This window comes from Cryptomeria japonica, chromosome 9 (assembly GCF_030272615.1).
Source record: "Cryptomeria japonica chromosome 9, Sugi_1.0, whole genome shotgun sequence".
NCBI lineage: Eukaryota > Viridiplantae > Streptophyta > Pinopsida > Cupressales > Cupressaceae > Cryptomeria > Cryptomeria japonica.
The window spans coordinates 163643426-163662116 of record NC_081413.1 but is presented as its reverse complement, the minus strand read 5'-3'; positions in this window follow the sequence as shown (position 1 = coordinate 163662116).

Here is an 18691-nt window from a genome sequence, read left to right as displayed (position 1 = left end):
GACTAGTTTTTTGGTTGAGTAAGAAACAAAGTTGTACATCTTTATCAACAACAGAATCAGAATATGTTGTAGCAGCAACTAATTATACACAGGTACTATGGCTTAAGCAAATGTTAAAAGACATAAAGGTAAAATGCAAGGAACCTATTACTATCTATTATGATAACACTGCAGCAATTGATATATCTAAGAATCTGGTATTACATTCTAAAACCAAACATGTTTCTATCAAACTGAATTTTCTAAGGGAAAATGTTGAAGCAAAGGAAATAAAACTGGTTTATGTGAATACTAAAGAGTAGATTGCAAATATCTTTACTAAACCTCTGCCTAAGGAGACTTTTGAATATCTCAAAGATCAGCTTGGGGTCATACCCCCACCGGTAGAGACCTAGGAAGTTTATTATTGTCATCAACCTATAGAATTAACAAAGAAATCTTTTTCCGGCTTTGATGGGAAGCTACTTCTCAAGGGGAGTAGTTGGTATACTAAATTGATTGGTATTTTGTATATGAACTTAGCTTGGTAAGAACTTGGGCATTTGATGTCAAAGGGGGAGAGATTGGTATGGAAAAATAGAAGGAAAACACATGTTGCTCCCAAGGGGAGAGATTGTTGTTTGGGAGAGATTATTACTCTCTGTATCTATATTTTTGATTTCTGGTTGTGATCTCTATTTGGAGATTGTTGGTTTTTGGTATTTGGCATTTTTGTTTTTGGCACTTTGATGGTTTTTCCATCTTGTGTTGCCTTCAATGCCAAAGGGGGAGATTGTTGGTATTTTGGTATGATTTTGTCATTGATGTCAACACCTACTAAAACTCTAGCACTTTGTTGATCCAGCAACATTCACCGGCAAGCAAGTGACTTTTGCACAGTCACCGGTATATGGTACACCAGTAAGATATAATGATCACCAACACTTGGAATGACGTGGAAAACACTTGGTAATGTCAAAAAAATCATTTTGACATCTTGTCTTGAAGAATTAGTTATTGGTATATTCACATTTGCATATTTACTATTACTGGCAAATATGTCTAGGGTATACACTAGCAGGTTTATCTTTTCCAGATTAGCATGGCACGCTTTGGAGATGATTAATTATTGTTGTAAATGCATTAAGCCGACATGTTCAATCGGTTATTGAATCGGATATTGTTTTGTTTGTAAAATGCTTTTATTGTAAATATCTTGTAGAGCTGACCTACTAAAATTGGTCTTAGGTTATGGTATAAAAGTAAGATCTTATTTGTAAGATCAAATGTGGAATGCGAAAAAGGATTGTGTGAAGGTATATGCGAGAATAAGCAGAGCTATACATGTAAACATCATTTGAAGATTGAAGGAGGGTTTTTGTGAAGACAATCAGAACTACACCGGTATTGAATCCAGCATATGAAGATGCTATTTTGTGCAGTACATTCTTATTGGATTTAGCCATCCAACTGTAGCCAGTGTGACTCTCATTTTGTGATTAAGCAATGAGCTCTAGGTGCTTGGCCTTTCTGCATGTGCAGACCCCATTTATGTACACTTACTATCTGCAGTAGTATCATCTGATTGTGGGTAAGGTTTCCCACCGTGGTTTTTCCCCTTACAGGGTTTCCACGTACAAATATTGGTGTTATGTGTTGTGGATGACTTTGTCTTTATGTTTCATACACTAATCCTTACCGGTATAGAAATTAACTATTAAATATGTCTACCGGCATATCGAACTGGTTTATCGGTATTAAGCATTAAGTTAGTTAAGTTGTTTTGGTTTGAATTTATTTGACAACTGATTCAAAACCCCCCCTCTCAGTTGTCTTTGAGACCTAATAAATTAGGTCTTGTTCTTCAGTATTTGATCCCTTTTTGGGCTGACCGGATCCCTTAGGTTATATAAATCATTGTAATTAAGCTTTAGAATTCAGATTGAAGGTGGTAGACAAAACATAGAAGCTAGATATTAAGATTTGAGGTCCCGATTGTGACTTGTTCTATAATTGAGCATGTTTTAGTAGGCCAGTGAACCGGTTTTTGTAACCCAAATGTTACCAGTTGATTGTAATAAGTTTTCATGATATAATTCATTTCGTTATGCATTGCCTCCATCCTATCCTTGTATTTTTTTGTGTTTACTCTTGTTGACCAGTCCAGATTGATCTCTTTGAGGTCCCTCCTAACCGACGACTGCACCAAAAACTATCTCAAAATATGGAAGCGATAACTTGCCATAAAATGATCCAAACGTCTTACGACTCAAGAATAAGGAAGATAATAATGTTCACAAGAAAAATCTAGCTCCACATAGTCCAATGAGAAAATGCAAGAAAATGCAAGAAGAAATTGTTAAAACTGTAAAATAGAAACAAACTAAAAAGAAATGTTTTTTGTTGATGCAAGATTTTCAAGAATTGGGGATGCTCTTGCATCATTTGTGAATATTTCAATTTTTTATTTTGCATCTATAGATCTTATTTTAATCAAATTACATAAATTTAGAGCTTAAATTCATTAAAACCCTAATTTTGTTGGTTAATTTGTTTTGTGGGTTACATAATTTATCACTTTTATTTTCATATCTGATTTTAAACATTCATAATGGCACTTAATAGATCTAATTTATTTCTTATTTCACATATTATTACATTGTTTTTCACTTAAATCTATTATAATCATGTGTTGGATAATGGTTTCTTCCACTTCACATTGCTTCTTTTCATTCATAGCACTTTGGAATATTGTATTTTTAGAATTTCAAAATTGATTCCTTTCAATCAATTAAATCTCAAATATTTTATCCATAGTGCATGTTGTTTTATGGTGATATTTTTAGGAAAATATATTACATATGTAGATCAAATCAAATCTTTTGTAGATTTCAATTTTAGAGATGCTAATGGAAAACCTAATACATGTACCTCTTCTAGGCTATCTAATGTGACTGAAGAAAGAGCTAATACTCATATCAATGATCTCTCTAATGGAGAGAAAGCATTGAAGAGAAAAATGACACCATCTTCTTCTCATACGCATACCCTAGCACAATGGGGGCAAGATCAAGATATTGGTGTTTCAATCTCTTTAGATCCCCCTTATTCTCCTGGAGCCTATCTTAATCATCAAAAAAATTGTAGAGAAGATGATGTTATGCATTGCATTCATGATCTATCTCCCCACATAATAATAAGTAAATATGATGCCTTAGATAAAAAGGATCTTCCTTCCCAACCTATCAAAGAGGATATGCATAATGATAGAAAGGAGAATCCCCCTACACAAGATATTCCTTCTTCATCTACCTCTCCCTTTGCTCCTTCTAGATACACTATTGAATATCTAGAATACTGAGAGGGGAGGGGTGGATCAGTATTCCCTTGAACTTATTAAAATTTCTAACTAACCAATCACATAACATAATTTACATGAAGCAAATGAAATTAACACATAACACTTGATTTGTACATGGAAAACCCAATATGGGAAAAACCACGGAGAGAGTATTCTCTCAGGAATGATGCAATATATAATTGGTTACAAGTACAAGGGGTGGCTCATTGTCGGTTTGGGCCCATTGACCAAATACAAAAAGGCTCACTACTAGATAAAGGAGTATACAAAATTTTATCTGTTAGAGTTACATCTAACATATACATAGGTTAAAGTTCCTTTGAAGTGCACAAAACTATCTTTTACATTTATTGTACATAATTTTCTTAACAATATTTACATCCAAAAACTTTTTTGTATATACACATTGTACATAAAATAGTTGTTTTTCAACAACCATAACTCTAACAAGCAACACTAGTGGCAATATATATTCGCATCAATTATTTTGATGAGTCAACTCAACCAGAAAGGGTGAGACCAAACTATCCACATGCTATAATAGCCAAAATATCTTCATGCAATGTCATCTTCAAATTTGAATCATAAAACATCTTGTAGAATATGCTTCCAACACATCCAAATAGGATCGGATCAAAAGACACCACTAAGAATCTTCTCTCATTGCATCCAGATGGGACCAAACCCAAAACATCTTCTGGTAAGAATAAACATCGGACCTTAACGTTGCATGAAGTAAGTTCATAAATACATTGCATGATAAAGAAATATTATATATAGAAGCAAACTTATGGATTGAGCAACACACATACATATCGGACCAAATTGCATCCATGACATCAATGACAATAGGCCAACAATCCCCCCTATGTCATTGATGGCAACAAAATATAATTCATTATAAGTTTTCTTTAAAATCAACTAAAATGTCACCTATCTAACAACTATCTAAGAGTTTGCATAAAATAACATAAAGATATTGCTAGTATCTAACTATTCTTAACACTACTCCCCCTTTGAAAACAATGAAAAAGTGCCAAAAAGTTAGAAATAGTGCGTAGATAAATAAAAACTAAAAACTCCCCCTAAGGGAGAAAATTATTTTCATCCAAAGAACTTCTTAATATTTTGGACATACGAGGTCCAAGGATCCTTGTGCTTATCCCAGTGAGAGATGGCCTCTGACAAAAAAACAATGTGAACCTACATGGATACGAGCGATTGCTCTGCCCCTTGAATATAATCAGGTATAGAGTATTGGAATTGAGTGGCCCGAAAAAGGGCTCTGTTCATAATGGAAAAAATTTTGTTGCCCAGATCTCTCAACTTAACTAAGGGAAGAATATTGTCATCCCTTTGTTGTTGCATTCCAAAATATTTTTCATGAACCTCTTTAATCTTGGATCTATCAGAACTGGATAAGTCTTTAGACAACTTCTAGTTTGCATAAGCTTGTCGGATCTTGTCCTTAATAATATTCATTTCATATTTGATGCACTTTGTAGCATTCAACCACTTAAGACTGTAAGAGAAGAGTATGCCAAAATTTTCCAAATATGATTGTGCTTGAGAAATAAGTTGCATGAGCTAAAGATGAGTTGACTCACACTTAACCTTGAATTCATGCAGTAGTTTCTCTCATTCATCCACTCTATCTTTCTCATACTTTTCTTTCAGTTTCTCAATGTGACTACTCAATGAACTAATCAACATTTTGCATTTATCTGCATTAGGGGTGTCTGAATCTAGCTAATATTTTGACATTGCAATATGGAGTGCTGCTAATAGATCTTCAACAATCTTATCCTTTTTTCCAAAAATCCTTTCTTGTAGATAAAAGAAATGCCTCTCCAATTTCAAGCTTTTGAACCAAATCAACATTAGAAAAATCAACATATTTCATAGATGAAGTGATAGGCTGAATAATTAGGGGTGCATAAAATGGTTTCTTCTAGGTATCCTTAGCCAATAATAGAATTGGTACAAACTACTGTCACTAATCCAAGCATATACACACTAGAATCTTTAATTGGATTATCTGCCTTATCTTCTGATAGAGCCTTGGACTCAGGTTCATTCTTTTTATGCTTAGTAAACACATATTCATCTTGACCTTTATCATCAGAACCTTCAATTTCCTTGCCTTTACCAGACTCATAACTAATCAGAGGAACATCAGAGGTTTTAGGAATATCCATAACATTGCCCATGACAAATGTACCATCATCTTGGTCATTATCAGGATTATCAACATGGGTGTTAAAAAGATTAACTGACACATTTTTAGGCATACCGATAGAAGTATTGAAGTCAGCAAGAGGGAAAAAACAAAGATTCTTAGCAATTATCGTTACAGTCTCTAGGATTTCATATTTAAGTTTTTCTTTGGCATTAGCCTCTCCTGACATGAGACTACCTAGATTCTTCTTGGTTCTCAATTAAGTTTTGCAAGATTCAATAAGGTTATCCTTATTATCTTGGGAAAGTGTTGAACCAACTAATTCAAAGACTTGATCCTTAATGTACTATTCCTCTTCCCTGGCAATCTATTTGATCCTAATCAATTAATCATATAGCTCTTTTGGAATATCACTCCTAAACCGATCAATTGTAGGTTCAAACTTAACATAGTAGAACAGAAAGGATTTATTTATGCTATTTTGATCCTCAAAATTTACCTCTAAATAAATACTACCTACCTCTATTAGGATTTGACCTTGAGCAAGAGATTCGCACAGACTCTCTGCATCAAGTGGCTTCTTGACTTTCTTTCCTTTAGACTTCCATACATTTATCTTAAATTTCTCTGCATCTTCCTCTTCTTTAGATTCAAGAACTATTGTCTTCCTCTTATCTTTTTCTATCTTTTTCAAGGAACTAGATGAGGGAATCTCCTTTTGAACAACTTCAGATGCTCTAAATACACTAGCAAGCCTTCCGGAATGTCTAATTTCAGTAATGTCCTCCTCAGTCAATTTTTCCATATCCAAATATTCATGAATTACCTTCTTCACAACCTTTTTACAGTCCTTCTTAGTGAGTTCCATAAGGACCTGCAAATACTTTTCATCTGCTATCCCAAAATGTTCTTGAGACTCATTTACCAGACTCTCCAATAGGAATTTAGCTACTCCTTCAAGTATCTCTTGAGTAGCTTCATATCCAAATGGAGGTACCCAAACTTTCCTTGGCACAACTGCCTCCATATAACATTCATAAATTGTGAGTACAAATGTAATATCATTCTTGTACCTTACAAATATTGTTGGCTTGATGATGATTGTAATGAATGACTTCATATATTGTCATTGATGGAACATGTACACATACATATGATCACATTATCTACTGGTGTTACTTCAAAAGTTACTTGTATTATATTGCTATCAGTATTAGAAGTTTTGTTTAGAAAGTATCAAACCGGTACATGGAGACAACTAGTATATATATATATATATATATATGAAATATAGGAATGACTCGACACCAACCTAAAGATCCAGTGGAGATTATCAAAGAAGCAATGAAGGACAATCGATTTACATGTTGATATGGTTAACTCCAACTAGTATTCATTGATTATGTGATGAGTTATCACTAACTGTGATGAGTTACCCTAACTAACAATTTTTTAGGATAAGTTTTGATGAGTTATGTTTGATTGTCTAGATACACTACACCTAGGAAATTGTGATATAATTTCCAAGGCCGACATGAAATCAAAATGTCTATATAATGACATATGGTGAGATATGAGATATGTCAATTTGATGAGAAGATAGAAGTGTTAAGGTGTTGAGAGTATTGTAGAGTATGATGGTAATCAAGTTTTGAATGTGCAAAAAAGGATATATTCAAGCAAATTGTGCTACTTCTAGATCACACCACCTGTTGTTTTCTAATCACTACAATGGTCAAATCCCTTAACTGGGTAAGCTCTAACAAGCTTCATTGTACAAATCCTCTAACCAGGTGATCTATTAGTTTGGATTCAAAAATAGTCTACCGAGGTTACTCCTAATAGAGTACTACCTTTAATAGGGTATAGATTTTAACAGAGCTTTGGGATCTTTAACAAGATTCACTCCTATAAGAGCACTTTTGTAGACCTTAACTGGTTAGTTACCTATTACTGCAGTTAGTTAACTTGTGAGTCCCATCTCATCATGGTTTTTCCCATTTGGGTTTTCCGCATATAAACACTTATGTTATGGTGGATGTTTTACTTATTGTAAATGCTTTAATATCATTCTCGATAGCATGCATAGTGTTTACCAAACTTGTTAAGTACATCTATCGATTAGTGTTTAAAGTAGTATTGTTTTTAATGTCACTGATTCACCCCCCACCCCCACCCCCTCTCAGTGCTTTATAAGTCCATCAATTGGTATCAGAGCCTAACTTCTTTAAGGCTTAATCACTTGGAAGGAAACCCTAAAGCCACCATGGGCGATATGAGCTACTTTAAGATGGCTAGAGTTTTTGAAATGACTAAAGATGAGCTTGAAACCCTAAGGGTCAGATTCAAAGCATCACAAGTCAAAAGGAGAGAGATAAGTGAACAGCTAGGGGAAATATCTGACATTAGTTCTTCAGATGAAGCCAACATTGATGCTTTAGCTGAAGAAGTTGAAAAACTAAATGGTGAAAAGCTAAATATGAGGAGAGAGCTAGAAAGCTTAACTATTCGCATGAGTCAAGAACTGGAAGCTAGGAGGACTAGTGAAGATCTTTTCAAAGAAAGAGATCATGAAATTGCTAAGATCAAATGTGAAAATACAACCTTGCATGATCATTGGCATGCTGAGAAAGAAGAAAAAGAGGCCTTGCAGCTAGCTCTTGAAATGACATCCTCTCTAAGAGAAACCCTTGCAAAACACAATGAAGATCTTACCAGAGAACTCACTAAAGCCAAAGGGAAACTGGAAAAGTTCAACAAAAGTTCTACCTTGCTAGATGAGCATATTCAATCACAAAGGATGAAAGGTGATACTTTTGGACTTGGTTTTAACACATCTAAGAAAAGAGAGTCTTTCGGCACAAAGAGCAGCATTCATAAGGACAAAACTGCTCCTAAGGCTAACAAGCCTACCGGTAAGAAATTTTTTAAACCTATTTTCTTTGTTTGTCATAAGCCTGGACATACACCAAATGTGTGTAGAAGCAAACCCAATGGAAATACAAGCTACAATGCAAAAACTAGGTATGTATATAAGAGATTTCAAGGTCATTGCTTCACATGCAAAATATATGGACATAGATCAGTTGAATGCAGATATGGAGCAAATAATCTAGTACCTCACATGAATCCAAGACCTAATGGCAACTGGATGAGAACCTATGATAACTAAGGTAACATGAATTGGCAGAGACCCTATGTCAACCAGTTTAGTCCATTTGAGATGGAAAAGGTAACGAATGTCATTTGCACCATTTGTAACAATTTTGGCCATGTGGCTACGAATTGTAGAAGAAGAACTGGAAGTGGCAATGCAGGACCTTGGAGAACATCTAGAATGGCCTACTATCATTGTCATAAACTGAGACACATGGAAAAGTTCTATAGATCCAGAGAGAACAAACTGGTTAATCATTCTGACGATCAGAAAGGTAAGCAAAAGGTAAATATTGAGGAAACTAGAGAAGAGATGAATCGAATATGCAAAAAGAAGAGTGATGATAGACCTATAGAAGAACCTAATCCTTCACCCAGTGTGGAGGATCCTACACTGGTGAACTGGGCCTTTCAACAGGGCTAAGGGGAGCATAATGGTAAATCTACTTCTGGACCCCTTCAAAGAAGAGTGGTAAGAGTTTGAATTTTGAGTTGTTATGTGTGAAATATTGTTATCTTTTGTCAATTGATTTTTCAAAAGTTCATCAACCGGTTTAACATTTGTCAATATTATATGCAACGTTAAGCGATGTATTAGGGTTTGTAACTCTAGTGGTCAAGCATTTAATGCAGTAGGTAAAAAGGATAAAAGTGAGTTTTACTTTGTTATTTTTACCCTAAATGCATTCGAGAGAGAATTCTTGAGTACTTGCAGAGCAAAGAAATGATTGCCCGTTAATTTTAGTCAGAATTGTATCGTGATTTGTGCGATAAAAGCTAATTCGAAGGATATTGAAGGCTGAACTAGTGTGCACTTAAGAAATCAATCGGTAACCAAGGTGACGCATGTGACTTCAGGTATTTCTTTGTAAATTCTTCTTCAAATCTAGTTTATCTATAATGGCTTCATCATCTAAGAAAGTAGAGAGATTGATGATCACATCAGAACAGATGGAGGTTATAGAGTCAAAACCAATTGTGTCTTATAATGCTTTATCTCAAGTTTCTGATGAAGTCATTGTAAAAGGAGATTGGTTTACCTACATTGATTGTAAAATTTAAGATTTAGGATCATTGTCAATTTATTCTCAATTGAAATCCCTTTGCGATGAGAACGGAAATATTCAACCCGAGTATATTAGGGTTTATGAGAAAAGTTTTCATAATGCAACTTATTTTCTTGAAGATTTTGAAGAGTAACATATATGAATCATTCTAATTCATGTTCATGGGGAAATATGTATTTTGAAAGGACACACACTATAACCAAGGAGGCTATTCAAGAAGTGACTGGTTTTTGCTCAACCGACAAAGTCCCTAAGCTGAGGTAAATTTCAAAAGAGAGAGTAAACACTTTAATCACATCAACCTCTAATGTGCATGCTTTTTTTGTCAATAACATTAAGGACCCAGTGGTTAAACTGTCTACTATGGTTATAGGCTACCAAATATTCTATTCCAATAGAATGAATAGTGTATCATTTGCAACGGTACATACTACTTATAAAATGATAGCTTAAAATGAAAATTATGACCTTTGCGAGGCTATAAAGAGCCAATTAACGTTGAATCTTCAGTCTATCAAGAAGGATAGTAGTAAAAAGTTTAAATTTGGTCAGTTGTTGATTTTTTTATTCTTTTATTTCCAAAATTTCCTACTGGGAATTGGTGATCTTGAATGGTCTAAAGATCCACCTGTAACTTCCCAGATCAAGAACAACATCAAGGCTATGAAGAACACCTTCTTTGCTGCAATAAATAAATATTTTAATGAATTTCAAAGGAAAATGAGTATGAGGATAAGGATACCTAAGGATGTGGTGAAACACTTTTCTAAGACCATCATTTTCACAGTCACCACAATTTTTTGTCTGATGGAATCTATTGAGCCGAGAGAAGATGAAATGGAAGACATGAGCTATGAAGTCAATTATGACTTATTGATTGGTTATGCTAATAACGTGTTGGCATCCCCAGTGGACAAAAATAAGATAAGATTGGATACTGTTGTAGAGAAAACTACAAAAGTTGAAACCAGTAGTGGTAAAGGTAAGAGGAAGAAGGTTGAGCAAGCGCCTCCGGTAACAAAAAGTACTAGAGTGACATGAAGTTTCCAAACTAAAAAGGAACCAACACCTAAAGTATACACAAAGAAGTAGACTATAACAAAGAAAAGAGGTTGTAAATTCATTCTCCAAGCAAAATCTGAAGCAGCTGATACTGAGGAGGAACCCAAGAAAATGAAAGCAACTGGTAAAATAGCCAAACCAGTGAAAGAAGTGCCAAAGGCAAATGTGTCTATTAATATCTTATCTTACAAGCCTGAGACTAATTTTGAGAGAATGGTAAAGACATTGGGAAGAAATAGATTTGATAATGTCAAAGAACATTTTGATTCATTTAATGAAGATCAGAAGGAACAAATTGTTCAACAGGTAATCAGTTCTTTGTGTCATTACAATCGATTACCTCATGATCTTAAGAAAGATATTTTTGGTTCTTTATATACTATTCTTTTGAATAAATGGGAGGAAGATGTGAAGTCGAAAAAAGAATTTATTGATGATGTATTTGTGCAATATTTTTTTTATTTGTCAAAAGAAGAGTTAATTGTATTGCTTGATAAATTAAAAGTTTAATTTTCTTTCAAGTCAAGAAGACTGAAGTTACTTAGTGGAAAGGTGGAACCTGTTGAAATTGAAACTCATCAGATAGCTCACAACATTCAACAAATGCAAAAGCTTATACAGTATTCTAAGGATGAGCAAGATACTGTTGATCTACCGAAAATGAATGAGGAAGAAATAGTGCAAGCTGATCTTGTCTATCCTATCAAGAAGAAGGATGCCACTATTTCCCAACCAGTCATATTTGTTGATGATATTTAGGATGCAATCAATCTATCTAGAAACATTATTGCACCAGATATGCAACCACCAACAATTACAGATTCATGGGTTTATATAGCTGACATACCGACAACTCAACTAAGAGTGGATATTCCACCTCCACTCATAAAAGAACAACCACTAAAACCCCAACCGGTTTTACACACAACCCAAGAAAAATCCACTGAACAAGTTGTTGCACAAATCTCTGAACTAGGAAAGATGAAGGAACAAAAGGAAGAGACAATTAAGATAAAGAAATATGTTTAACCAGTAAAAGCATTAGTCACACAGTAGACTGATGAAGATGATGATGACTCATTAGGCATCACAAGGCCTATAAATGTTTATAACATGACTGCATCAAAATTGATGCAGATTGCAACTGTCATACAATCTAGGGCACAGAAGAAGAGGCTTAAAGAATAGAGAATGGAAGCTGAAACCATTCAAAATGTCATGGATATTCTAACAAGTCTACTACTGAAAACTGCTATAGAGCACTTGTCAACTCCCATTGGCAAGCTTGGCCAGTTGGTTACTGATGCATCTGATCAACTTAAGTCCCTAGAAGAAGCAGCATAGACCTATGTTGAGCAAAGCCATGGAAAGAAGTGTGGAGAATAGATTATGAAAGATATTGATACATGAAGAATTTCTCTATCTATTAATAAAGATTTATTAAGAAAGCTATTGAAACAAGAGGGAAAATTCTTGCATCTACATATAATGTTTCATTCTTTTATACTGATATCAATTAGAGGTGAACAGAAACAGAGTAAGAACTACAAAAGATATGTAATGCCTATGTACCATTACAAGATTCAATTTTTGCTTTTGGCAAATTTGTGGATGATTTGCAAAAATGGTTAGACACTTATGATTTTGAAAAGGCAAAAAGACTCTGATCCCTGAAGAAGTTGAATAATATACTCAAACCCCAAGTGGACATATTACAAAGAGCCTACAAGAATGCAGAAGCAATTTTGGCTACTCCAGAGACATGTACACTTGATTCAATGGAAGAGTTATGTTCTTAGATTATGACCACAATTGAGATCACTGAGAACCTATTGGAGACATGGGAACATGATTTTTCTCAATTGAAGAGTAAATTTAGTGACATTTTTCTAAGGATTGCACTACATACATCTTGATTCATATTTTCAAGTTTTTATATATGTAAAACATTTTGATACAATTTTTTCTATATATATGTATTTTGCTTTTCAATTTGGCACTGTTGTCAAAGGGGGAGTAGAAATATTTTATGTGTGTTGTGAAAATTTTATATGAAGTAAAGGGGGAGTAGGAGTAGAAATATATATGTACAATTTTTGTAAGCACACTTAGTTGTATAGTGACATATGGTGACATATGGTGAGATATCAGATATGTCGATTTGATGAGAAGATAGAAGTGTTAAGGTGTTGAGAGTATTGCAAAGTATGATGGTAATCAAGTTTTGAATGTGCAAAAAAGGATCTATTCAAACAAGTTATGCTACTTCTAGATCACACAGCCTGTTGTTTTCTAATCACTACAATGGTCAAATCCCCTAACTGGGTAAGCTCTAACAAGCTTCATTGTACAAATCCTCTAACCAGGTGATCTATTAGTTTGGATTCAGAAATCATCTACCAAGGTTACTCCTAACAGAGTACTACCTTTAATAGGGTATAAATTTTAATAGAGCTTTGGGATCTTTAATAGGATTCGCTCCTAGAAGAGCACTTTTGTAGATCTTAACTGATCAGTTACCTATTACTGCAGTTAGTTAACTTGTGAGTCCCATCTCATCATGGTTTTTCCCATTTGGGTTTTCCGCATATAAACACTTATGTTATGGTGGATGTTTTACTTATTGTGAATGCTTTAATATCATTCTGGATAGCATGCACAGTGTTTAACAAACTTGTTAAGTATATCTACTGGTCAATGTTTAAAGTAGTATTATTTTTGGTGTCACTGATTTACCCCCCCTCTTAGTGCTTTGTAAGTCCATCAAATACTTCCTTTAGGATCCTATCTCTACTCTACATGTTCATCTAGAAAATGGAGAAGAAGGATGCAAATACTTCCTCTCTTTCCTTATCATTGATTAACCCTTTTAACTTATCTATGATCTGATGGGCTAGAGGGGTATCAACAGACCAGAGAACCCTACCTCAACTAGGTAACTCTTGTAAGAAATAAAATAGAATACACAGGACTAGGGTTTTGAACTTGAAAGAATGTTTCTTTGTCCTGCATTGTTTAAAAATTTCTAGGAACTATTATCGTAATATGTCATAGAGGTTGAAATCCTTGTTCAGCTCTACCATTTGGTACACCATATATATCATTATGGCTGAAATGGAGTTTTCCCTATTTGTGAAATAGATCTTGTTTCCAATCATCATTGACAAGTATTTAACTATCGGATTCTAAATGTTGTCAATCATAAAATAATGCTTGTCAAATGTGGCACTCGTTAAATCTGTATAAATCTTGTTCTTGACAGATTTCAGAGTAGGAATCTCTCTACAATCACTTACATTAGTGATAGATTTCATTACATCTTTAGTGATAAGGTAATTTTGATCCAACCAAATAAATTCATCATGAAACCTTCTCATCACTAGCTTAACCCACTTTTTGTCATAATAGGAGTCGGTAAAATCATTATGTGTGTCTAATTTATTCTCAGTTGGGTTAGCAAATTTAGGCCTTACCTGACCATGCTTGTTAATCATTTTATTAGTCCATAGTTACAACATCTTCCCATGATGACTGAACTCTTCCATCTTGACATGAACATAGGACCAAACATCCTCAAGTAGGATGACTCCAATGGGTATGTTAAAAAAGGATCCAATTAGATCAGTCTCTATTGCCTTGTATGGAGTCTTCTTGAATGCAGGATGAGGTTTGGATGCCACATCAACTACAGTAGGAGTATCCATGATCTCTGATTCAACAAATTGTTAACCCTAATCAATTTCACTAGAGAAACCCTAAGCACTCTAATAACCTTGACTGCCTTGAATGCTCTTAATCGCTTCTTTAATTTGAGGTGAAGTGAAGTTCATCGAATTGTTTTCCTTATATTATTTCATGTAACACTTCACATTAAATGTGAATGAGTTGTCTTCCACTTTTTTGAGTTTCATAATAACCTGTCAGATCCTATGATAAGTTATGAATTTGATGACCAGACTTCTTCATACTCTACTCTGTTGGTATTATAGCCTTACAATATTTGGTAGGGGACAAGGATATGATATCTTCTTGATTTCTACCCTTGGGCCAAAGTCTCGGACTCTTTATTTTTTGGATGAAGTGCCTTCACAGGAGCTAGGTGTTGACATATATAGTATCTCTTTCTTTCCCCAGATCTTTGTCATCTTATCTTTTACATCCTCCAATTTGATATTCTTTGTCAATTTGATTGGATTTTAAATCTCGTTTCTTCTAGACTCTCTTGCCATATGCTTACAAACATCAGATGTTACTACCAGATAATAGGTTAGAATTTTGATTCATACTAATTCTACATTCTACTTCCCTATGACCTACTTTATTTCATTTATAACAAGAACCATTAAAGAAGGTGGTTTTCATACTTGCTTCTTGACTGGAGACTTACCTTTTTCTTCCTTGGTAGATGTTTCTTTTACCAAAGGTGAGACTTTTTCTGATTTGTTTGGGATTGAGAACATTCACTAGATTCATTATTTTCTTCCCTCTTGGTTTCCAGAACTTTCTTTGTATTTTTCACCTTATCAAACTTACCAAATTCAATTTTACTCTCTTATTGCTTTTCTTTTTCTAGATCTATGTTTAGAGATGTTACTTATTGCTTTAGCTTCTCACACTCTTTTATTTTTCATTTTATCATTTTGTTCAAGTGTTCCTTGGTCTTCTGATTGTCTCCAATTTTTACTTTCAAATTTGTAATAGTGGTGTTTTCTTGCTTAATCTCCTCACCAACTTCTTAATGCTTCTTTTAAACTTCTGGATCTGCTCTCTTAGCTTCTTAATGCATTCATTAGCTAGCTTGAAAAATTCATTCAGATCTTTGTTTTCAATTTCTATAGCCTCAAGATCCTCAAGAGAATTTTTAAGAACTTCATTTAAATCCATAAGTTCAACTTTGTAGATCTCCTTCAAGTGGTTAAACTCTTCCAAAGGACTTGGCTCTGATACCAATTGTTAAATATCCATAATACTGAGAAGGGAAGGGTGAATCAGTATTCCATTGAACTTATTAAAATTTCTAAATAACCAATCACATTACATAATTTAAATGCAACAAATGAAATTAACACAAAACACATAACACCAGATTTGTACGTGGAAAAACCTATTCTCTCAGGAATGATGCAATATGTAACTAGTTACAAAATACAAGGTGTGCCTCACTACCAATTTAGGCTCACTACCCAGAGGGCTCACTACCTAAAAACAAAAAGGCTCACTGTCAGATAATAGAGTATAAAAAATTTGAACTATTAGAGTTGCATATGGCATATGCATAGGTTGTAAATCCTTTGAAGTGCACAAAACTATCTTTTGCATTCATTGTACATAAGCCACTTAACAATATTTACATCCACAAACTTTTTAGCAAAAACACACTGTATACAAAATAGAACCATGTCTCTAAAAAGAAACATGGGTGGTAATATATATCAACATCAATTATTTTGATGAGTCAGCTCAATTGAAAATGGTGAGACTAGACTATCCACACACTACAACAACCAAAATATCTTTATGTAGTGTAAGCTTCCAATTCGAATCATAAAACGTCTTATAGAATACTCTTCCAACACATCTAAATAGGATTGGATCAAAAGACACCATGAAGAATCTACTCTCATCGCATATGGATGGGATCATACCCAAAACATCTTCCGATAAGAGTAAGTACCAAACCTCAACGCTGCATGAAGTAAGTACATACATACATTACATGATAAAGAAACATCATAAATAGAATCAAACTTCTAAACTGAGTCACATGGTAACTCAATAATGAATAGTGAGTACCAAACCAGTACTGAGAGGGGGGGTGAATCAGTATAAGCACAAAAACTTTTCCTGAACCGATTTGATTGTAGACTATAAACTACTGGCAATCCCTAACACCGGTCCAAACCAGACTACTATCGGTTAAACACAGTGCAACTGTGAAAGACATGAACCAATCATTCTTCTTAGCTTTCCACACAACCTACTCCCTCATTTCCACTTTGTTCTTATGCATAAACAAATAATCTATCATCAAAAATATAATAACTTGCTAGATCAACATGATTCACCGCTTGACAAAAAACAACAAAGCATCACATGAAAAAGACATCACATCTGACACAAATATTTTTCACGTGGAAACCCAACTGGGAAAAACCACAATGGAGATCAATACCCACAAGCTATTTTGAACTCTTTAGAAGTCCACTTTGTTAGAAGCCTGGTCCGGTTAAAGACTGTACAACAGGATCTGTTAGGAACAGATCCTGTTAGGGATCACCCAGTTAAGGGATGGCTAGAATACCCGGTTAAGGATTAAACCCTATTAGAGGTTACCTTGTTAATGGATTTTATGAACTCAATGGCTTTGAGTCACCCTATTAAAGGATTTATAGCAAGCTGGTTAAAGCTACCTGGTTAAGGGATTTTCCAACTGTTGAAGTAGTTAAAGATCAATAGGTATTACAATGATCTGGTAATAGCACTCAATGCCAATGCAGATCTGCTTTATTTCCTTCTTTTTGCACACGCACTATGTAGGTATTAATCCTCTTATCTGGTTTGGCAAGAATCACGTATCTCTACACTTAGATACACACACAACATTTGCCAACAACCTCAACATGAAACACAACATCGACCTTATAGAACACAGATAGGTCGGCAGCATAAACCCTAAACCCTAAAAACTTAGGTTGAGCAATTGATCGGTTCAATCCTGACCATTGAGCACATTGCATTTGAATACAATGGTCTTGAACAGATCTCAAAACATTCTCCATCGTTTGTTCTTCGCCGCTTCATGGAGGCGATAACCCATCACGCATTTTCCACCATTTGTAAAGACTTCACACATTCCTGAGGTAGATAGGATCAATCTCCTTCATACAAGATCCTTCACGTGCATGAGGCTGATGTGGCAACATGATTTGATCTCCATTACAATGCTAACTCATCACACAATGTCATTGGTTAAATCACATAGGCTTGGAACACTTCAACCGGAAACTCTGAAGCTAAGACTACCAACCCGTAGTCCTACCACATTCCATGTACCGGTTCTCATTCTGACATTCCAATTCTAGTTCACAACATCATACCAGTTTACTTGGACAAGCATACCGCTTCACTTATTGCACATATACCAGTTTACACCACCATACCAGTTCTCTTTGTGAGTTTCTTAACTTCAATATACCAGTTCACTTCTTAGCATGTTCACATCAATGACAACATAGAATATCATCATGTCATCATACTCTTGTACATATGCCAACAATTTCCCCCTTTGGCATTGATGACAATATACAAAGATATCACTCATCATCACATCTTCTCCCTATTGTTGCAGATATCTTCCCTACTTCACATCTTCTCCCCCTTTGACAACAATGCCAAAGTGGAGGCACAAGCTTCCCTGTTCCACTATGTTGCTCCCCCTAAGGAGTAGCATCCTTCAACACATCAATCCTGAGAAAGATTGGACACTGCAATACCTAACTGATGTGGAGCACATACTTTTAGTTCATCTCTTGAAGGGGTAGCACCCCTAATTCACCTCTCAAATAGGTAAATGAAGCCTTTGGTAGAGGCTTGGTGAATATATTTGCTAACTGCTCCTTACTGGAAACATGTTCCAATACAACCTCATTGTTCTGAACCTTTTCTCTTAAGAAATGATACTTGAGTTCAAAGTGCTTGATTCTAGTATGTAAAACCAGATTCTTGGATATGTTAATTGCACTTGTATTGTCAAAGAATATACTTACCAATTCAGATACAGGAACTTTGAAGCCATTCAATACATGCTTCATCCAAATAGTTTGGGTACAATTCATAAAAGCTACAACATACTCTGCTTCTGCTATAGACTGAGAGATAGAGCTCTAC